This window comes from Cebidichthys violaceus, unplaced genomic scaffold (genome assembly GCF_023349555.1).
Source record: "Cebidichthys violaceus isolate CVI_PGR_0920_01 unplaced genomic scaffold, fCebVio1.0.p SCAF_11, whole genome shotgun sequence".
Lineage (NCBI taxonomy): Eukaryota > Metazoa > Chordata > Actinopteri > Perciformes > Stichaeidae > Cebidichthys > Cebidichthys violaceus.
Genome location: NW_027176274.1, coordinates 6,497,545 through 6,520,853, shown reverse-complemented (window position 1 = coordinate 6,520,853; position 23,309 = coordinate 6,497,545). Strand labels below are relative to the sequence as shown.

General features: G+C 40.8%; 1 protein-coding gene across 1 annotated transcript in view; it reads left to right on the top strand.

Moving 5' to 3' along the window:
- The first annotated feature begins 9,878 nt into the window (after positions 1–9,878).
- Positions 9,879–23,309, top strand: part of LOC137866327 (SH3 domain-binding protein 4) — a 32,696-nt gene continuing 19,265 nt past the window's right edge. The window contains exon 1 of the mRNA XM_068702146.1: positions 9,879–10,045. The gene's annotated coding sequence lies outside the window, so the exon portion shown is untranslated. The remainder of the gene's footprint in view (positions 10,046–23,309) is intronic.

Here is a 23,309-nt window from a genome sequence, read left to right as displayed (position 1 = left end):
CAGATTGCATTTTTTTTTACTATTTCACAAACTGCGGTGAGACTGTGTTGATTAATGCACTTTAATTTATTGTAGCAGCTGGCTGCAAACAAACATTGTTCAAACTCACAGAACTTTATTCAAAATGTGAGTGGAGCTCGTTGTTACGGTTCTGAAAAGTGAAGCCAATGTTGAAGTCCTCTTTAGAGTCAAATAGACCATAGAGCAGAGCATGCTTCAGGGCGGGGCTACCTTGTGATTGACAGGTCGCTACCACAGCCGTTTGGGTCGTCTCTACGTCATTCCTCCGCAGTCCAAATATGGTCAATAACATTTACTGATTGCAAAAAAAAAGATGGCGACGGCCAAAATACAAAATGTGGATGGCCAACATGTCAAATTCGAGGCTTCAAAACGACATCACGACAACTACGTCTACTACTTATATACAGTTTGTGCAAAAACATTGACATTTTACATTTAACGTATCTCGTTGTTGGAGAAATGTCTGGAGACTGAAATACCAAATCAAAAAGACAAAAAACATAGTCAGTGAAGAGGAACAAGTCTATGTATCAATTTTTATTTAATTTTTTTACTAGAAGCTACTTAATTGTAAAGCAAACAAAAGGGATGAACTGGATGTTGTGAGCTGTGTTCTCGACAAATATAAAAGGAGCTCTTAATGTGCCGCCATTGCTGAAAGATGATGGCTTGAACTGGATGACAAGCAGGAGAAATGGTTGCTCCTTCCTCAGGTGGGCGTTTGTTTGTAAGCAGCGGGTGTTTTCTGTCTACTGTCTGATGATGAGAAGAGAATATCAATCACTGGGTTGAGGAGCAAAGCAGCACATTTGATAAGCCACAGCAGAGGTGAGTTCATGTTGTATGTATGAGTTCCAAACAAGTGAGAATTTTTTGAAAAAAAACCCACACAAGTGCAAGACTTCAAAGAGGACAAGGTGAGAGAGAGAGGGTTGTAAATAATCGTCCTCAGAGGAGCAGCTTCTATTGTAACTTGAACAAAGTACTGCTTTGTGACGAACCAGAGCTCTGACTTTCTGAAGAAAAAAAAATGAAAAAATCAAACATATCCATATTCTTTCTATTCCAGTGTTTCAAGACAGATTCACCAAACTGAAATGCACATACGTGTCATAAATTCAAAAAAATACACCAGAAGCGTAAAAAGAAGAATTTCCTCTCCTGCTGTCATAAATCTGCAAATGAAGAAATGAACCGTTAATATTGTGAGTTACGCCTGCGTTTGACCAACCCTTTCTCTTACAAAACTACGCTCCCATACAGCTAAACTGAATCTTAATTAAGTTTCTCCCACAACAAAACAAAAAAATGCTTCAAAACGACTTGGTTGTGTTTAAGCAACAACATAACTTGGTTGTGTTTAGGCAACAGTACTTCACACAGGACACAACCAGTCTCCTGGGTCCATCCACCACCCTGACCCTCCTCTCTACGCAGATCTCCAGGGACTCATTGGAAAATTATTTGTGATACGTCAAAAGCAAAGATAATCCACGACAAAATACGTTTACCTCAATGTAATTCATAATTCAGTTTCATTGTAAGAGAACGCCATCTTTTGCTTAAATCTCTCAAGAACAAATTTGTTGGTACGAGTGTTTTTTTGCCAGAGGCCCTAATGTGTGTTAAGCAAGAACACAGGTGTGTTGTGCTCAGTGTGTACATTATAATGGATTTGTGTGCGGTATCAACCCCCTAACAGGAAGAAATGAACATTGTATGTGTGTTTGTATCCGTCCCTGACACAAACTGAAGGTTAAGACTGATTTGCCTTTGAGGAGGGATGATTTCACCATTTTTCAGAACCATTATCAGTGTTTTTAAAAATATTAAGCCCTCGCCCTTATCTCTGACTTTCACAACCACTTGGCAGCTGCATGTGCATTCATAATTATGCCTCATATGTCACAGGAATCTTTAAAGCAACAGAACACTCAGCTAATGCCAAATTCACTCCAAAAGAGCTGGACTGAGACAACGACACGGCCGGACCTTTAAAAACCGTGTAATCATAATTATCATAATAATGTGAGGCTGTAATTTTACGCCTGATGAACTCTGACAACAGAGGCGACATTTTGTGCACGCTGACCTTTTGAGAGACAATCTGACGTGGTGGAAACTCTCATCTCATTATTTTGTACAACATGGTTCACCAGAGCGCACAGAAACAGCAAATCTGGAGCATGACTCGAGGTCTGTCATGACTGAGGGAAACCCTCCAGACTCTTTTTAAATTCCTTTCTCACAGCAGACATTTTTGACTTGGTGTCAGTGATATCACTAATAATAAATATCCACATTTCACTCAGGTGCAAGCGACATGTTTTGTACCTGTAGGCTCACAAGTTATTATTAATCTGCTAAATCAAAATGTCAAAGTTGGGAGAGAGTGAGATGATTGGCCGTGTTAATGCTCAACTTCTGTCGTATTGTAATTTAACGTCCTCCAGAATGTATTAGTAAGGAAAAAGGAACCACCATTTGCAATCTGTGTGTAAGCAGCTCTCCCAAATCAATCTTTTTGAGACAGACCATTATTTTTAATGTCTCACTGTTATTCGGAGAAAATTAATTTGTTCATTTATTAAGGCTCTCGACAAGCCATTAGCCTAACAATGAGGCTGACTTGTCACTTTGTTTCACTTCATTATTCAGTCTGACGTCATGTTGCTGTTGGCTATTTTCTTTTGTTTTGTTGTGCTTTGACCAATCGATGTCAGTCAACACAGACAGTGTTAGTGTTACACTGTTCAAATCACCAGATTCTCATCTGGTCAAAACATTTCTGTTTTATTGCAAACAATACAGACATTTCCTGCAGCAGACATTTTGACTCGTCACAGATGCTACGACCAACACTGCTGGCAGTGTAACTGTTAATGCTATTATTCACAACCCTGTTTCCTACAAAATTATATTTCGATAAAACTAAACTTCATTCTCAGTTACGTTTCGAGGGACATGTTTAGGTCTCACTTATGTTTAGGCAACAAAATGACTTGCTTTGATTGAATCAGCATGTTTGTTACGTTGTTTAAGTTACAGACATAAAATAAGTGAATGTGGACTTTTGGTTTCACAATTTATTATTTGTCACTATAATGTAATCCGGGAAAATAAATTTCCCTACAAAAAATTGAAAATGCAGTTTTGTTGTATGGAAACGTGATTTTTAGGACTCCAGTCCGGTTTGAGTCATAATGTCGTCCGTGAGAAAGCTGTGTTGATCGATCCTTTAAAGAGCTTAATCCAAGATATTAGGGTTTTAGTTTGATTTCTATGATACATATTTGTTTGCCTGCTGTTTAGCGAGCTGTGAACGACCAGGATGCTCAAAGTGTGTTTACATTTCCTCTTTCCAACAACAACGCGACTGATTGCTGAGGGATTGCTTGTTAAATATTTAAAGTTGTTTTCCGCAGATTTCCTTTCATGCAGACACAGATGAGAAGTTCTCCAGTGGAGTCCTGTGTCAATTAAACTTCTTACACAGCGTCCCAACCGCAGGGTTACTGTCGAAGTCTTTCCACAGCGCAATCCTCACTTTGATCCAGCAGAATATTTACTTGCACTCTGTCCTGCAGCTGTGGTAAAAACAATCATTTCTATTCATCAGGACTTTCTCAGTTATCATTATCTGTTCACACCAAGACTGATTTGGTGCTTCAGCAGATTGATTCTTGAGTCGGCCCCGAATCTTTCAGGTTTTTAAAATACCTTCAACTTTCCGTCATTTCCCCCTCAGTCTGTCAGAGGGCCTGATCAGACAGACCGTGTCTTCAGTCTTTTTTATTGTTGCAACACAACCACCGCAATGAACTGTACATGACAGTTAATGGTACAGTTTAGATTAATTGAAACAACTTTCCCAAAAAGCTGTCCCTGGCTGCTGAAACTCTGTCTGATCAGGGCCTGACTGAGTCTTCTTCGCCATATTGAACTTCAAATTCACATTCTTTAATCCTGATGACTGTTCTGACAGCTGAGCCAGAAGCAAAATCATTAACTTGACTGATATTGACAACGTTTGAAAGTCACAGAGCTCTACAGATTAAATGATAGTGCAACGATAACGTATTTGATGTCTAATGTGCTTTTGTTTTTCTGAATTTACCTCTTTGTATCGTGAACATTTGTGGAGATGATACTTTTTATTCTGAAGGATTTGGGTTGGAAGTGTTGTTGCTGCAGGGGGAAGCAAAACACTTCAGGACAATAATACAGAAATATTCCTGAGACAAGAGTGTTGAAGTAGGTCCTTTTCTTCCTTCATGTCCCTGCAGGGATCTGCCCCAGAATACTTTCATGTATGTTTTTGTGAGGGAATTTTCAAAGTAACTGTATTTCACACTACTATGTTACGGGGAAAATCATTGTGTCGCACCCAGATACCATACATGTCATCTACAAATCATGTTCATATGATATCATATTTGATAGCAAAGCATTTTCGATCAGTCGTTTGGTTTCTACTTGTTTAGTCCAGACTGAGCTATCTCAACCATTGGATGGACAGCCATGACATTTTCATTCATGATCCCAGAGGATGAACCCTAATTACGTTGGTGATCCCCTGGCGTTTCCTGAAGTGTCAACAGGTTGTCATTTGTGGTTTCTTATGAAATATCTCAACAACTTTAAGCCGCCATGAAATGTGGTTCCTGCTCCCCTGAGGATGAATAAAATAACTTTGTTGATCCTCTGACTTTTCATCTCGCGACATCACCAGGTGAATTTTTTTTATTTGTCCAATACTTTGGTTTACACCAAACTAAAATGATAAACATAGCAAAAAAAAGTACAACTACTTTCATGTTAGCATGCTGGTGTTAGCATTTAGCTCAAAGCAGCCTCACAGAGCTGCTAGCATGACTGTAGAATCTTAATCTTTTTCAAATCAATCTGCACCTGACCTGCTCTATTATTAATAACAACATGACCAAAATAATGCAGACTTGAAAAAGGAAAAAGGAACTCAAGCAAGTTTTTAAGTGTCTACTAATACATGTTCATACATAAATGAGTGGAAACCAACAGCTGCCTGGAACTAAGAAAAGAGTTAAAGAGCTAAAAACAGCCGACACGCTGGTAATGTTGTTGAGGGCAGCTGTGCCCATTTGAGTAATTTTAGTGGAAGACGGTAGTCATGGTTACATTATAAACTGTCAACACAGACTATTATGATGAGACAGGATGTGAATGTGGGATGTCAAGTTTATAGGCAAACACTTCCACACCCATCCATCATACACAAACATTAATTCCTGGCTAAACACTGAGATACACACACCTCACAGTAAATATAAATTACAATAGTTTATGATATGAAGAAAACACTTGTAACGCTCTGTACTGGTGACACCTTTGGAAAAGGTGAACATAAGTAAACTTCTCCTGAGAAAAAGTAGAATGATTTAATGAAACTATAGTGGGAAGTTAAGGAAAACAAAGTGTCAAAAGCTGCTCAGAGGCTGGAGTTCCCTCCTTTGTTTGGTTACTTCCAGCATTTCTTTCCAAGGAACAGCTGGAACTGACATCTCCTGCAGACCGGGAGCTGAGTCATGCTTTATTATGCTCAACCGGGTTAAATACTGGTTTATTTGCTCACGGTGCATAGTGTGTTTCTACTGTCTGAGACACACTGTGGATTACAGAATGTTCTCACTGACTCTGCACATTTTCCATCCAGCTCATTTTGTTTTTTAAAGATAACACTGAGATCATCCTGTTAACAAGTGCAGCCACAGCCCCACACAGTTTAGGTGAGGACATTGTGTTTCCGTATACTTACACACAATCATACAAATCCTCTTTCAGATTGTTATCGTGGCATTTACGGTTCTGGAAAGATTTAGATTGCGACACAGTTCATTACTGAGCTATTTCATTGGTGTTGATTGGGGAAGCCAATCAGAGGCAGAGTAGGGCGGGTCTTTGTGGAAAGGATAAAAAAATATATTCAAATTCCTGCAAATAACAGGCAAACAACAAATTAATGTTTGGTTGAACTGGAAATAAGTCAGAAATTCCAGTCTTACCTCTCTAGGTTTTTGTCTGTGAAGTCATCGTTCACACTGACACTCAGTCCACCCAGAAGCCATTTGCCTAAAGACGGAGTTTCACAGGATCTATACGTGCTTGAATATTCTGCCATAATGGCTTCATTTGTTCGACGTGCAAACACGTATTTTGAAACCACATGAATTTGACGCATTTGCAATCTGTCTCCAATCTACCCGCGAGCCTTAATATTACACCGCGCGTCTTTTATTTTATATAGAAAGAGCCAAAGCATTTTATCATGTCGATGGCTTCCACTGAATGTAAATGAAGAGATTTCTATTCAGGCTGCTCACTGTTAGTACGCCTGTGGAGATGGAAGCTTTAAGGCTTTGGAACATAAAACCATTTGTTAGGTGTCCTGAGTGATTATACAGTGTAGCTGTCTGCTCTGTGGTTTGAGTGTAATTTAATTTAGTTGCATGGATGTGATGTGGCAGCCTGTTTGTGCGTCAGATATGAACCCACACTCAGATTTATTGTAGACAGGCGCCTCGGAGTCAATCAATTCCTACATCGCCAGCATATCATTCATCACATCGATTGAAAGGCTTAATAATGACGATTCATAAGCAAATGAATCATTCAAATTCAAATATTTTTTCTTTTGTTTTTGGCCACAAGCATAGTGGTGTGGCTCGCAGGATGGTCATCACTTTGGTCCAGACTGAAGTATCCCAACCGCTTTTTGGATGGATTACGTATTTTGTTCCCAACCAGACAATCAATGGCAGCACAGAAATAGACGCAGGGCACCCATCCATCGTTTACTCACCAACACAACACAAAGCAGAGTCAAGGGTTGCTTAACCAACCAGTTTCAGTGGCGTCTCAGTGAGCTCAGTCACATTAGCATGCTGATGTTAGCATTAAGCTCAAAGCACTGCTGTAACTTAGTCGTTAGCATGGATGTAAATTCGTACACATGCGTAATTTTTTGCGCCCTCAAATCCGCTGTTGTCGTTGTAGCGGGAGGCGTGCAAGCTTCCCCAAGCGCCAGTTTTTCAGTCTGCATTTCATGTAACGAGGAACAGCCAATCACAGCCAGCAGATATCTTGTCTTTCTTCCGTGAATGTCAGCCAACTGAAGTATATGTAGAAGTTGATCATTTTAGTTCAGGACTGGAGCTCTAACATCGTGCCACAGACTTTTTTTACTTGCTTCACCATTTTTGTCCAAGGACGACACATCAGTTGAAATGTCAAAGGCCAAATTGACAACAGACAAATCGAGTAGTAAAACTACTGTGAGGGATTTAAAGTGTTGGAGATACATTTATCTTTGTTTTGACTTTGTGTAGTTTTAGGTTTTGCTCGCTTGTTAGCGGCAGTCGCGACATGTACGCAAGCTCCCATGCCCTTTGAAGGATGAAAGCAGCATGACTGGCGTCTTCAGAAAGGGTCTTCAGACGCAACATGTGAACGTTCCCTTAGTCTTGTTGGATGGTGATGTCGGTTCAACACTTTGGCCCATGAAGTACCTGCAAAATGATGAATCCTAATCATTTTGTTGCCACTCTTATTTTTCCTCCACTGCCACAATAAGGCAAAATGTTCCTTTTGTGCTGTATAAGAGCCCTGGCCAGATTATCATTAAATCTATTGAGCATATTCCTGCTCCGCACAGAGAGTGAAGCCTTTTGATTTGAATGACCTCACAATGCAGGGCACTGGTTTTTCGAGTTGCCGTGAAGGAGGTAGCATCAGGTAAAATCCCTTAATCCAAAGGAAAGACGTGTTCTATCTGTTGTAGTGGGATGTAATGAACGTTATAGCCTTGAGTAGCTGCTCATGGGGCTATTTGTTCAGCTCTTGCTTAAAATAATCACAACAGTAACTAGAAGGGTACTTAGAGAGCACAGATCTCCTCCAAGGTTGTTTCCATTAGTGAAAATAATGCATTTATCCACCTCGTGATTTGGAGTTGCTCCAAAATGTAATGGGTTTCCCTACACCCTTCAACCAAGTATCATGAAAATCGGGGCCAGTAGTTTTTCCGTAATCCTGCAGAACCAACAAATTGCAAACATAACCTCCTTGGCGGAGCTAGCTCAAAGTAAATTGTGTCTGTACTTTGGACAAACAGCAGTTATTATTCTTGTATTCATCATAAATGATTTGCTTGTGGGAACAAACAATGTAAGTTAATGTGACATGCTACAACTCATTTATAGACAGTATAAAATAATTCAGCAAAAGAGACAAAAAAGTTTGATCTAGTCCAACAGATTATAACAGACTATTAGGAACATTTCTGCCATCGTGGAGGGATGAAGTAACTTAACTGCGTCTCTGGAGTTTAAATCAAAGTGTAACCCTCTGTCTCTGAACTTTTTACTGCAGATCATAAATTATTCTGTCAGACACTTTACTGAACCTCAGTCATTCACACGTCTCCACTCATATCAACTTCTTTTTACTGCCAGACTTCCTTTAAATTTTGTGAAAATTAATTTCACAATATTTCCCATTCAGTGGTTAACATGAGAGGTCTGCTCATGCCCATTGTGTTCCTAATAACAATCATAAAAGGAGACATTTCCATGACCCCTCCCTCCTCTAGAAGAATGGGCTACACAGGTGGTTGTTCAAACATTGTAAAAATAGATTTAGCTTAAAATGTTAAAGAGCTGCTGTTGTTTAATTAAACGAATATATTCCCCAGTGAAGACGTGTTGTTTGAGATTCATAGCTGATGTCGTTTTATCAGCATGTCAGTTTTATTATAGTGCGTAAAACAATAAACTGCAAAATGACGAGTAATTGTAATTATGTTTGTTTGATATGTAAATATTCCCTCTAAATTGAAAGGGAAAAAAATGATATCTTGAAATGGAAGTACTCAAATAAAGTACCTCATAGTGGACTTGAGTACTATATTATTTTCTACCTCCGATGGCCTCGGATATTATAATTGTTATAATCATATTAGTGGTTACATATTGTCATATATACAAACAGTGCAACTAATGATTGAAGAAGTTTTCTTTACCTCAGTAAATCAAAAAATACATTAATATGAAAAATACTCCATTACAAGTAAAAGTCCTCAATTTAAATTATAGAAGTACAGAAGAAGTTTCAGTACAGTAAAAGAACTGAAAAGTAAAAGTACTCCTTCAGCAGCAGGCATTTTACGGTTGCAGCTGCTCAAGGTGGAGCTAGTTTTAACTAGCATACTTCACTTAGTATGGTCCAGTGGGTCCCAACCTAGGGGTCGGGCCCCTCCAAAGGGTCACCAGAGATCATGAGACGATCAATAGGAGAGAGAAGACGAAGCTAAGTTGCGATACACATCTGTATTCACTTTAATATGTCAAATATCGGACAACAGTACCTGTTTGAAGCTTGTTCCTATGTTTAAATGAAACCATGTGAGAAGTTTAGAGGAGGAATATCTCAAGAAACATTGAGTGTTCTATTCAAACGCGGTGGTTTTTTTTTGCAACGGGCGAACAAATCATTGAACTTTTGGAACAATAGTTTAACAATGTAATTATAAATCTATCATATGTTTTTTTTAATGTTAAATCTCAATATGAATTGTAACTAACTTGACCTATGGGCCATCTGTCGAATGTGGAGTAAAACAGTAGAAGCATGAAGTAGCCTAATATAAGAATACTCAATAAAGTGCAAGTACTTTAAAACTGTTGTAAACATTTTCACTGTTAATAAAATACATGTTATTGTCTATATGCTATTAGTCCATGCGTGGAACCAGTGAAGTGACATCATGTCCTTATGGAAATGTGGCCCCGGTGAGGCCCCTCCCTGTCCCGGTGACATCAGCCGGAGCTCTGCCGCTTCCCTCCAGGAGAACACGGTGGATCCGCACACACACACACACACATACACACACTCGTCCAACAGCTCCGGGAGAGCTCGACGGAAACTGCGCCTGCTCGGCCGTTATCGCTTTCTCCAATGGGGCAAAACGAGGCTTCCTCTCCGCCAGGTAAGCTGCCATTTCTCCTCGTCCTCATCTTCCTCTTTGTCGGGTTTGTTCCCTCCTTTACGCACACATGAAAAGTGAGAAAATGTTTCAGCCGCTCCAGCTGGGAGCGACTGTTTGTCATCCTAAAGCTGAAGAAGGAGCTGCAACTTTTCACTGCGCGAGCTCCAGCTAAAGTGGCTGTTATGTTTGTGATATTTAGTTGAGAAAACGACGGGTTAAGCGACAACAAACTGGTCTGGTTGTGATTTCCGACAGTGTTTTTCAAGTCCGGAATGTTTCCAGGTCTTCTTTTTTCTCCGTCTCTCCGTTTTTTTGGGACCGTTTTAAGTCCCAGAAAGCCTTTCTGCGGGTGTAACTGTATCGTACCTGCTCTACAACAACAGTAACGACTGTTGCAGCGGCTTTGTTACATTAAAGAAACATTGTTTCAAGTTGAAACCCAGACCGAAAGAAAACCAAAGCCGCGCAAAAGCTGCGCCAAATGTCAGATAACCAGCTGAATATCTTTGTTATAACGTGATGATGAACACGGTGGTCTGTCTGTCTGTCTGTCTGTGACTGTGGGGTGACACAGGTTGCCATGGCATTAAACGGCTAACACAACTGATTCCACGAGAGGATTTGACATCATCATCTTTATCGTCTTAAAACACTACCGGCTCGTGTTTGCACGAATCCCGGTTTTCAGAATGCGAGACCCGTTTTCAGTCTGAACCCGTGAGAGCCAGCAGCCAAAACATTAACACATAGAGGAAGGCGGGGACGGTGTGACGGGAATAAGAGACAGGAGACATTATGTTTGAATCGGTTAGTGGTTTAAACAGACCACTAACCGATTCTTTACTGGGCATCTTTTCATTGTTTTTTTGAATTATTTTTATTTTACATTTTATGGATGAATTTAATCGGGAAACTAATCTGTAAATTATTGGATAACGACAACAATACTTTGCTGCAGCCCTGATAAAATGGTTGACTATCTCATATTTTTGGTTTATATCGCCCCAAACAATACAGGGTTTTTAGACTCTCATATATCAACAGAGAGTAAAAAATATATTGTGTGCATCTTCCAAACTGTTCCTTTAACTGGTACCATAAGGCATCATCTTGAAACAACATTACTTCTAAATCATAATTTAGATTTACAATGTCATGATTGTGAGATTAGTGAGAATACTTATTCTTCATCTTTTCTTCTCCTTCACCGTGTGTTTCCTGGCAGTAGTGGACAGAAAAACTGTTAACACGCTGAGGTTGAGTCTCCGGATTTCTTTCTTCTTCTTCTCTAAGCCGACCTGCTGCTCTCCACACACACACACACACACACACACACACACACACACACACACACACACACACACACACACACACACACACACACACACACACCACGTTAAGTGGTTTAGTCAATAGCTCACAGCATCATGCTGGACTTTCTCCTTTCTTTTAAGTTGCCACTTACCAGCCCACTCTAAAAGAAAACAGTTTTTACTGATCCTGACTCGTATCGTCGTTTTGACCATCATTTCTATTCATTATGATGATGTTTCACAGATCTGAGGATCCTTCAACACAAAGTTGCAGACAATGCGGTTGTAAACAGGATCCAATCCAGTCATTTCATCTAAATTATTTGTAAGAGAAAACAAAGGCAAAAGTAAATATTAATTCTTATCTGAACTGTCTTTTGTAAGCACAGACTTCCTGCCTCGACTTTGTTTCCCTGTGCATTGAGGGTTTATTGTGCACATTTCAGGTGAGCAGTGAGCACGGTTGAAATATAGCAGTTTTAGATAACATGGCTGAACTGGGTAGTTTGTTAACATCCTGTTTGAGCTCCTGCTTTGTTGGAGTCCTGCTGCCTTTTACCCAATACTCAAGTCATATCTGTAGCCACGCTAAGAGCTGTGATGTTGGGACGATGATCTCGGTCAGTCCACCAGACTGAAATAACTATTTGATCGATTAGCATGACGTTCGGTTCAGACATGTCCTCGTAAGGAAGAACTCCTATAACTTTGGTGATCCTCTGACTTTTCATTTAGCGACTTAACTTGTACTTTGGAATGATCTACAATGCTAAATCAAAGGCGGATTTCATATATTTCCTTCAGTGGCACAAAAAAACAAGTAAACAAGGCAATTTCCCAACAGTCGTCACTCGTAGGTCTGATTTGAACTCATAACCACAGACTGTTATTGACTCTTGATATCATTTTCCTTTTGAATGATACATGCAGTGTCTCACACTGCTCCACCAGCAGACAGTGAAATATGTGCACATTTCCAGAGGGCTGTGTGAACATGACTCACACAGTCTACATGTTCACATGCAAGAAGCCAATTTTCCTCTCAACACAAACACTGGCTGTTGAGGAATGCAGAAATGAGGAACGGTGGATATAATAAGAAAACAGAGATAAACCTCAATGTAGGCAGTCTCATCTAATGATTCATTTATATTTTCATTAAAAAACAATTACATGAGCGGTGATTACATATGCAGGGCTCTCTTGTTTCATAAATAAAATAAATAATGTAGCTTGAAGTAATGAACGGCACCAGAGACTACATAGGCTTTGTGATGGCCTAGATTGATTAAACACTGCTGTCTCTATTATGTTGCAGTCTTATGACCTGTGCTATACATTAATGAGTGCTACAGCATCCACGGCTAGCTTTTCTCATTTCCCTCCAGAGCTTTCAGCCACATCTCATGGTCTTTGTGGGAGCTATTTATTCAATGTTAGTATTTCATTTTATTCATAAATTGTATTGTGTAACTATTCTATATGTTTGTTTATTTTGAAGGATTAGCTTTTTCTTGTGTTAGGTATTTGTTTAGTGTCATTTTTGTTGTTGTTTAGTATACTTAGTTCTTTGGTTTGTTCATTTGTTTATGAATTGAGAAACTCTGTGGCCACCTGTGGTTATATATATATATGAGTAGGCAGGAATAGGACCAGCATGCACTGGGGTGGGGCTATGCCTAAGAGGCAGCCAAAGGCAAGATTTCTTTGTTCTTTCGTTTGCTTGCTTGTTTTTTTTTTTGTAAATAAATCATAAGAAACACAGAAATGTTACATGGACAATGAACTCTTTCGCCTGCGTACACCACATACTGTACCCATGGTGCGTCAGTGGCCCTTTGATTTAAGTTTGATTTAGATTTTTCAGACAAATGGCCACTACAGTCTGAGAAGAATTTGCTCAGTTGTCATGAAGACTGCGTAGAGTTTAAGCCCTCTTTAAGCTTACGCCTCCTGGCTCCAGCTTCATGTTTAAAGAGCAGCCATGAGAGCCGTATTAATCTTCTCATCTAACTCTCAGCAAGAAAAGCAAATAAGCATATTTAACAAAATGTTGAACTATGCCTTTAAGAAATAGGTTCAACTGAAAAGCTAAAGCTGGTGTTTGTCTATTTTATTCTTGCTATCAAAAGATGTAACACCCAACAATGCGTTAATCTGTCTCTCGATACTGTCTGACTTCCTGTCTCAGCCCATTGGTTCCTTCTGAAGATGTATCTTTAAAGAACACACATTCATAGTTTTGTTTTCAAAAAGTCTCAGTGATTTTCAAAATGTCTTTTTAAAGACAGAAAAAAACGGAGGAAATACTACATTTGTTAGGGACTATTTTCAGCAGCGGATAAATACACATTTGTTGTCTATTAATTATGTGAGTATTTGTGGCAGCAGGATGGTGTATGAGAGATTGAGTAAGAGTAAACTACAGTGTGTGTGTGTGTGTGTGTTGTTATGAAGCAACATGTCCACCAGTGTGACAGTGTGGCTCACTGATGTGTTTTTAGTAGTTTTTGGACAACAATGGAGCTCCTAAGCACAGAGGAAGAAGATATATCAGGGTTTTAGACACACAATATGTGCTAGTAGATGCATTCATTGTTGATTAACACACTCAAATACTAAAGGCTGCGTCCTTAAAATCATTTTAAGGCTTTAAGTATTCCAACGCCCAAACAAGCAACAGAAATAAGAAAACAGCAACCCTCTCGATTAACGATGAGTTATTGTAAAGATCTTATCTTGTTCATAATTTCTACAATATTTGTTGATTCACTACATGATACTCTGAGATCATATTTACTTTTCCATTGGCAGATTGTTCTCTTTCTCAGACCAGATTGCAACATTTCCCAGACATTTCTAATAACCGCTCTCTAAATACACCGACAGCAGCACCATGGTTGATTGCAATAATGACGACTTGATTATCTCGAGCATGAATGGTGTTAATGTTGCAACTGTAATCGCAGGTCTGTGCGAAGTGACTTCAGCGAGTGACTTCAGCGTATCAATCTGTTTGTGGAAAACGGTTCCTAGAGGTTTGTATCACTCTGAACAAAACCTACTTCATCCCTGCATCGCCGAGGACCCGATGTTGGGTTACAGTTGGACTTGAATGAACTTCATTGTTTGAATGAATGCATGTGATTCCAGATAAGCCCCGACCTCCTCCCCTCCAGGGACGAACGTGCATCTTCTGGTGTCGCTGAAGCTCAGTTCCAGCTGATTACGACAGAGTTGTTATGACGGGGAGGGCACGGCTGTAGGTGGCATCAGACAGGCAGCTGGTACGCCCCCCCCCCCCCCCCCCCCCCACACCCTCTCTCGTCCCGCCCCTTGTCAGCTTTACTCGTCAGGGACTGAAGCCAGCCATTATACCAAACGTGAGTCATCCTGGAGTTCGGTCTTTCCTTGAAAACCCCCACCGCCCCCCCCCTTCCTTCATGCCCAGTATCAGCTGGAGCCCAGAGTGAGTTCACTGCTGCCTCCGAGTCGTCTCCACCTGTCATCAGAGACGAAGCGTCCCTTCTATCAGTTTGTTGTGCATCTGCTGTTGAACTGATTGCTCCATTATGAGAAGCAGTGATGACGATGTGAACGTCACTCTCGCTGTGTTTGTTTACGGCAACATCAACGGCACGCTAGCTGTATGTCAGTCAGACTGGGTTTTGGTCCACAGTAGGAGTTTGAGGTTTCTGGCACAACATATTTGCAAGATGCACGGAGAAAAGAGAACTGGTCTCAACAGGTCAAAACAGCAGAGAGGAACTGAAACATTGCACAAAGTATTTTGAGGGATTGCCACTCTTTTTTTTCTTTTTCAGACATTTGTGGTCCCACGAGGATGAACACTACCACTAAGATGATCTGCAGACATTTCATTAAGCAGCAGGTCATAATTTTCACTTTAGTTCAAACTTCAGTTCATGACAGGATCCCTCGAAAGCTGAATTCCAGTCAGCCTCAGCTGTACTGTGAGAATAATACTAATTTAGTTTGCTAATATGAACTTCTAAGCTCTCTCTGGCAGGCAAACTATGTAATTGATATTCTGTTTCTTAATTACCTCAAACACCACGCCGACTGTTCTCTACTCACTCACTTATTGGCTGACAATACGACAATACCCGCCGTGCCGAATCATTGATTTGGCTATAAAAAAATGCAGCTAAATCCATCGTTGGCAGTGTTGTCGCCATTAGGGATGTCAACGGTTAAGAACATTTTTGACCCGTCACACATATGTTTGTGTCCAGCTGTGTCGCAACGTCACTTTCCCAGTCAAGAACAGCAACGCTCCACTCGTCCATCAGTTCTGTTGTGTGACTGGTAGCATGACTGCTGACCATAGACCAGTCTCGTTAAAGAAAGCAGAGAGAGTGAAGTGTGTGTGTGTGTGTGTGTGTGTGTGTGTGTGTGTGTGTCTGGGATGTGTGATGGGGTGGATAGGGGTGTGAGTGTAATGCCATTGTTCGTGACAAGACTGACAACAAGGAAAGCAGCCCAATGAATTGTCTGATAAAAAGTCAGAGTGACAGTTGAACATGATCTCTAACCTCCACTCTGCAGTCAAAAGAACGATACGGTTTCCTAGTTCGCTCCTCCCTCCCTTGAATAATGCACGGTTTCATTTGGAGCTCAGCATTCCTCACATTCCTGCTCACTTCATCCCTGCAGCCATTCCACCTTGGTGTGTTTATATTATCAAGCAGTGGAATGAACGATGGCTGCAGCCACTGCCGCACTGACAGAATCACACGAGGCATTTGTGGTCCGGAAGAAGAAAACAAAACTGCAGAACATCTATCGGTCAATATATATCGAATCAAATGCTTCATCTGACTGACAGAGCCAAAGGTGTTGGCAGCCCAAATGTTGTAACATGCAGTTTACTGCCCCAGTCAGCAGCACAGTAGAGGTTGTTAGTCAACGAACACAGCGCATCGTATTAATAATAGAAGAATACAGCATTTTTAAAACTCTGTGTCTGTGGGTTTATCTCAGATCAAACAGTTGGACCTCAGGCTGTATAGACTTCAGGCCGTCAGGAGTTCTGGCTGCAGACTCCTGACAGCTCCGACAAAAGACAGAAATAATAATTAAAAAAATGAGCTCAGCTGGGATATGATGCATCCACTCACTGCAGCTGGCAGATCACACAGGGTTAGCTCTTTGGTTTGTTGCTACACCATTAAGAAGTTAGGGAGTATTTCATATTCTGTACGGCAAACTCTGTGTAGAGAAACTACAGCGCTGATGAGTCAACTAATCGGTTGCTTGATTAAGTGAAACTTTATAAACTGAGTCAAACACAAAAGACAAACATGAGCAGGTCTCAGCTTCTCAAAAGTGAATATAATTAGCTTATTTCTAACCAAAATGTCCCAGGAACTATTGAGCGACCGAAACCACGCTGAGGAAACTAAAAGCCTAATATCTCGTGACTGTTTCCATTTCCGTCGCATCTGGAGACCTGCAGGCAAATTAGACAGATGATGGAATAAAAGCGTTGGCGCCGTTTGAGACGCAGCTTTCACTGGCGAGGAAACAACAACGCAGTCGCCCTGTTGTTCTTTGTATTTGCATGTCTCTGATGTTTGAATGAATGTCATGTTAGAAAGCAGCCATGCAGAGGTGGCAAAGGAGACTGAAACCTCCAGAGCACCTGTCTCCACAGGTGATTTATTTACCCTTCAGAATGTAACTGCAGTGAAAAGAAACAGCACATTTTTCATCAGTTTCACTCGCTTTGTTGTCTCGAATGCCGCTCTCGTCCTTTTAGTTTGTTTTTAAAGTCAATAAACATGAAGAGAAATGTCCGTGTCTCATTTAAATATTTGTTCTAGTAGCAGCCATCGCTGCTTACTGTGTGACTGACGCTGTAGTGCACAAGTTGTAGCAGTGACTTTTCTTTTCAAATGTGTGCTCTGCAGCGCTGCTCTGCCTGGCTCCAGGACAGGAGATACTGGAGCTTTGTTCCCGAACACTTAAGGCCTCAACAGTGTTGACTCAGTATGAGTCTCTCGCCGAGCGGCCGCCTGAGAACGCGGCGTCTGGGCTTCTCTCATTATCTGATGAATTCATAAGCTAATTCCAGGCCCGCGAGCGCGTTCAGCCGGCGCTCGTCAGCTGATAAATCCTCCCTCTCGCTGGAGACGGAACCTGTCGACTCTGCATGTTTCTGAATGTGAGGCAGTAACAGTCTCTTCCTTATGTGGTTAGAAAACTGATAATGACAGTTTGCTTGTTTTAATTTCTAAATCTTAAACGCTTTAACAGAAAACAACCAGATATTAATCTGAGTGTTGCAGCAGGTCACCTTAATTACATACCTTTTGTTTTTATATCTGCTCCGTTTTATTAGAAAATAAATAAATAATATGCGGTTTAAAAAAATAACACTGAGCATAACTCGTGCCTCTTTCTCCCTCTGCTGTGATGATCTACAGTAGTTGTATAATATAAGGTGCATCTATAGAAATATTCTGCTGCGGTGGTTTATGTTGTCACAGCAGTATGAATAGTGCTGTTTATTAAAGAAGTTTTCTCTGAAACAAACAGCTCTATTTATAGAGCTTCTCACCTGAAAACTTACAAGGTATCCATTCTTTGAAACCACTTTCTTTTAGCGCTTCTCACCACTATTAGCTAAGGCCTATGGCATTTTACACTGCATAAATTAGCCTGCATTTCCAACCTTGTTGTAACAGAGCAGCTAATACTGGTAGTGAGAGCAACAAATGAGCAGATTGTTAAGTGTTTGGGCGTCCTGGGTGGGATCAAAGGTCGGCAATGGAAAGGGAAACGCTGCGTCGTACTGATGGCGTGGTACGTTTTGATTTACAGTTCATCGCCAGATGTCACCCGTCGATACTAAACTGGTGTATCGCATGTGATCAGACTATATGATGGTTTAATTATAGTCCAAACAGACTTTTATTCACGTTGTGATACGAGCGACTGTGGGCAGGTCTGCCTTTCATTGCTGAATTTGAGACTAATCAGTGCAGTTGCTTTCTTTATGTTCTTCTATTCACAGTTATAGAGTCAGTGAACTTCTGTACCATAAGTAGACCAAGAAAAGCGGCAGCAGAAAAACCCACAATTGAACTGAGCAAGCGTTGGTTTTGTTGTTTATGAATTCATCTTTTCATTTGTAAAAGGAGGAATTTGTTATTTCCTCTTTAAAATGTTACATTGTGTCTCTCAGTGATTACTATAGTTCATGTTAATCCGTCCTCCCTGTTGCAAAGTGCATGCAGAGCTACAGTAAAAGCTTTCTTGATTGCAGGTTGAATACACGTGAATGTTTCTGGTGCATTTAATTAAGAAAATAGGGAGCAGGTAAAAAAGGCATCGCTGTGCTCAACCTGAACTGCTCCAGCATAATTCAGAATGTAATGTTATTGTTATTGGATGCTGAGGAGGCAGATTACATTTTATTCTTTAGGTTTTGTCACTTCCTGTGTGGAGATGATACCCTATAGGTGTCATGAAACACGAAACATGAAATCTGATCGTCTTTTTCACCGTTGAGTCCGAAGCATCCTTCTGAACTGTGAGTGAGCAGATGAGAACAATGCGTGGAAGGCGGTGCTTTGAGGGAAGTGGGGCAGGCAGGGAGAGTCAGAGATCTGGCCGCCTCTCATCACAAAGGCATTTCCTCCTTAGCCACTTCCTGCTCAGGAGCAGTCATCCTTAAACTCACAGCAGAGACTCGGCCTGCACTGAGGGGTGATACGGGGGGGTGGGGGGTGGTTACTGCTGCAGTGTGAACGTCGATGCGTCTTTCACCTTGTACGGTGACCAGTTTTATAGCCCGGGCCTCATTAATGTTCTTCCTGCGCAGTCATTTTCCCCCATACAGATACACACAAAATATATTGTCCTTTTAATGTAAGCAACAGCATAAACTGAACATGATGAGTAAGCAGGAAGGCAGCTCCTGTTTAAAGTCACAATCCGTGATCCAAGCGACATCAGAACAGGAACCTGATTTCAGATTATGGTCTGGTACAAGAGCATGTTCATGCTCCTGCAGGATTTTGGGGGTTCCTCGTGCTACGTTTACACTCCGATTGTCGCTCGTAGTGTGAAAACAGCATTAGCTGCATAACTGTAGCTGTAGTTTAACTATAGCTCGGTATGTCGTCCTCAGTATTTACTTTCTGACTGCCAACACTAAAAACCTTTTGTGCATGTTGGTACAAAACGAGTAGTCGTGTTTGGTGTCTGGTTTTACTCATCTTCAGATCTGTTACCAGCTTCACCGACATATGTAAAGCAAACAAACCAACAGATTAATTTAATAACCAAAGCCATAAGGAGGACCCATAACTTCTAAAGGTTCGATCCGTCCTCTTAGAAGAAAGCGATCTCTCGCTGTGCCTGATCAGCTGATCAAAGACGCTTTGTGTTTTCACTTATGAATCTCTAATAAAAAACACTTGGCAACAGGCTGTTCCATGGGGACATCCACCCCACAGGAAGTGCACTGCTGAATAAAAGGAGTGGGATGGTTGACAGCTTCATAGAGCACTTCCTCCATGGGGACCGTGAAGGAAAGGCTGAGACGGTTCTGGTCTCCCACGGTCGCTGCTGTGAATTGAAGCGGAGAAATGGGCTTACTGCGCCTCAGCGGGGTCAACGCGCCGCCGCTCCTGATGCCCGCCGACAGTGACCACCTCGCTGCCCAGACAGGAAGTGAGAGCAGAGGTTGGAGAAGGGCAGACGTGATTCTAATTTCATATTCATAGCTTTGGTTTGCGTTGAGAGGGTTCTATCAGTCGGAGGCAGCCAGCTAACACAACAGAGCTCCTCCTCCTCTTCCTGCTGCGGACAGTCTGAAGGACGAACCAGCAGGCAGCCTGAGGCCTTTCAGCTTCAACAGGGCTGACAGCGGATCTGTACCGTTACACTACTGCAGAGAAGGGCAGCACACAGCCTGCAGAACAGACCACTGCACCCGAGTTTACTGGACGGTCCTGTTAAATGTTCAATGTAAATAATTTAGGGTTTTATTGCTTCTTTATCCAACTGTTAAGATGTAGGATGTGTGGTGGGTTTAAAGTCAGATTGCAAAGAGTATTTAAAGAGTTAGCTTTAAATTAGTCATTTCTTTGATCATGGTGCTGGAAATATAAAGAGTTGTTATATTTACTTTCAGCTGAAAAACGAAATAGTTCGAAAACATCTGCCTTTACTGAAACCTGGACTGATCTTCTTTTTAGAAGTATCACATTCTTCAAACTTGATTTCATTGAAGCCACAGATGTTTACGCTGAGTGAAATATTGAAACCCAAGATGTTTTGCACCATATAAATACTAAATGTATTGTGCATCCTTTTTGACAAATTTAACAAAAAATCAACTAAAATATTTGTGGTTTTTAGGAACCTTTGGGATCTACACTCAAATTTTAAATATAGTTCTTTGGGTTCAAACAAAATAGCCAGATTTTCCATTGTGATGACAAATCCCTTTTCTAGGCTCTTGGAAAGTTTGACAAATACAAAATCTTCATGGATTAAAATAAATCACGATACTAAGAGTAATATTCTGCCCTGTTTGCAGTTCAAACTGTCCTGTCTCTATGAAACTGTCTCTTTCATAATTTTTTATTTTTTTTTGCAGTACCTCAGTTGAACACATATTGAACATATTGGCAGCAATACAGAGTGGTGGCGCCATATCTGGCTCTCTTAATACAACAATGTCCAAATAGTTTAACAATAGCATTTAACGTACATCAATATGAATGCTTGTTGAGATGAAGGCTAGTAAAGACTTTGTGTTGATTGTGGCTATAAGTGACGGCTAGTTTTCAACGTAAATCAATATGGTGGCTAGTTGTGATGTCCTTAGATTAGCTACGTTTTGCCTCAAAACTCAAAGCTATCCAAGAAGACGGTAAAGACGTAACGTTATGCCTGAGCTGTAATTAGGTTGAAACTTGTAGTTCTGAAAGTTTATTTGCACAGCTTAAAGGCAATGTTTATGTAATAATATTCCAATCTATGCCTTAGTTTACCGCTGTGCTCCAATAATGAGCAGTGACTATCCGGCGCACACCAGTCTCATCCATCTGCTGTATTTTGTTTCTTCGGTTTAGTGAAGCCAGTGACCTCAGAGAGTCCGATCAAGCTGTACTGTCTCCATGACCGGGCTCCAGGTCTGTACGTATAAACTAATATAACAGATAAGAGTACAGATGGAATTCATGTAATGACGTCTAATTACTCTTTCAGCCTCACAGTGTGAGATTCCACCCAAACATCCTCAAAGGCTCACGCTCTTACATTAGCAATGTAAACTATTAGATCTGTTTTTTTTATGTCGTTGAGGTTCTGAGGAAAGCACCGGCCTTAAAGCCAAGGACTTTCCATCTGGACACAAACCCCCGATGAGACGCATGAAATAGTGTTAGCTGTTAGCACCGCGCATAATGAAAGTCTGTGTGAAAGGCCGAGCAGTTAAACTCTGCAGAAATGTTATTAGAGAAGTCCAGTGGGAGTTTTTTTTTTTTGACATGCCGTTTGCAGAGAAGCTGGCTGAGCCTCATTATGGCCTCTCCGAGCGCCTTATTACCAGGCAACATGTGGTGATTTGCATGACAGTGTTCTCTTGCGGTTCTTTCTCAGATTTACATGCCAACAGCCCCCACCCACCATTGTTCTGTGGTGGGAGTTAAACAGTGCAGTATGTTCAGGGTGAGGTTTGGATAGCTGCTGCTGCAGACCACCCAGTGTTTACCTCTAACCTGACCTCACTCCCCTCTCTTCTCTCACACCTCCCCCCCTTCAAAGAGATGAGATCCAGACGTCATGCCGCTGGGGAAGCAGAGCATGCTAACATTTGGACGGAATTAACAGAGTGACAGAATTTCCCTCGGTATCTGACCGGCGTGGATTGTTGAACGTAACGTTGATATGTTTGGATCAAAGCCGCAGGTATCAGATCACACTGCTGGATCAAACTATCAGTATCTCTTATGGGGGCAAGTGCAGTTCACAGTGCTTTTGCGGGTGACTGAAAAACTTCCAGGACAGTTGAAATATAAATGACAGTCCAAATAAAACAATAAAAAGATAAAAGCCAAGAATAAAACACAAAAATCAAATAAGAGCCACAAAACATTCAAAGCAAAAGCCAGGCTAAATGGTAGGTTTTACATTTATGTATAAAGCTGTCAACACGGAGTCGTTCCAACGACAAAGAGCATAAAAGCTCAACTGTTTTGGTGTTCTCTACTTTGGAACAGCTAAAGGGCTCATGCAGAGGCCTGTCTTGTTACTTGTATACAAAATACTGACAGGCAACCAGTACAAAAGACTGAAAATCTATAATGTAATATTTATTCCACATTAAACTGTGCGGTTATTGAGAAATAACCTGCCTCCATGGAGTGTGTTATTTTTCATTATGGCATGTGTCAGAGTGAATTATTCCACTCTTACCACAGCCACTTTCATTCAAAATGTGGGTGGTGGTTTACCTGTGCTGAAATAATTGGTTGAATCACCAGTGATTGATTAATCGTTTCAGGAATTTACTAAGCAAAAACACCAAATAATGTTTAAAAACACTATTTAAACTGCACTTTATCTAAATTATGTTGACATTATCCTGTTTGACCTGTTTGGCATTATCCTGATTTTGAATTACAGGCTAATATAATTCTAGACGTTTTTTGTATTGAACCATTTCTTCTTTATTTTAATGACTGTACGACCCAAAGATTACACGGCATTAACAACACTCTTATTGTTCCCCATTCTTTGTTTTTGCATATTATTTCTAAAAATGATCCACTTTGTGGATCTCTAAAAACAGGACTTCAATATAGGAAATATAGGCTCCACCCAAACATCATCAAAGACTTATACGCTGGTCATTGTCACTGTTATCTGAAGTAAGAAGCGCTGACTCTGATGTTTCACACTCTTATGAA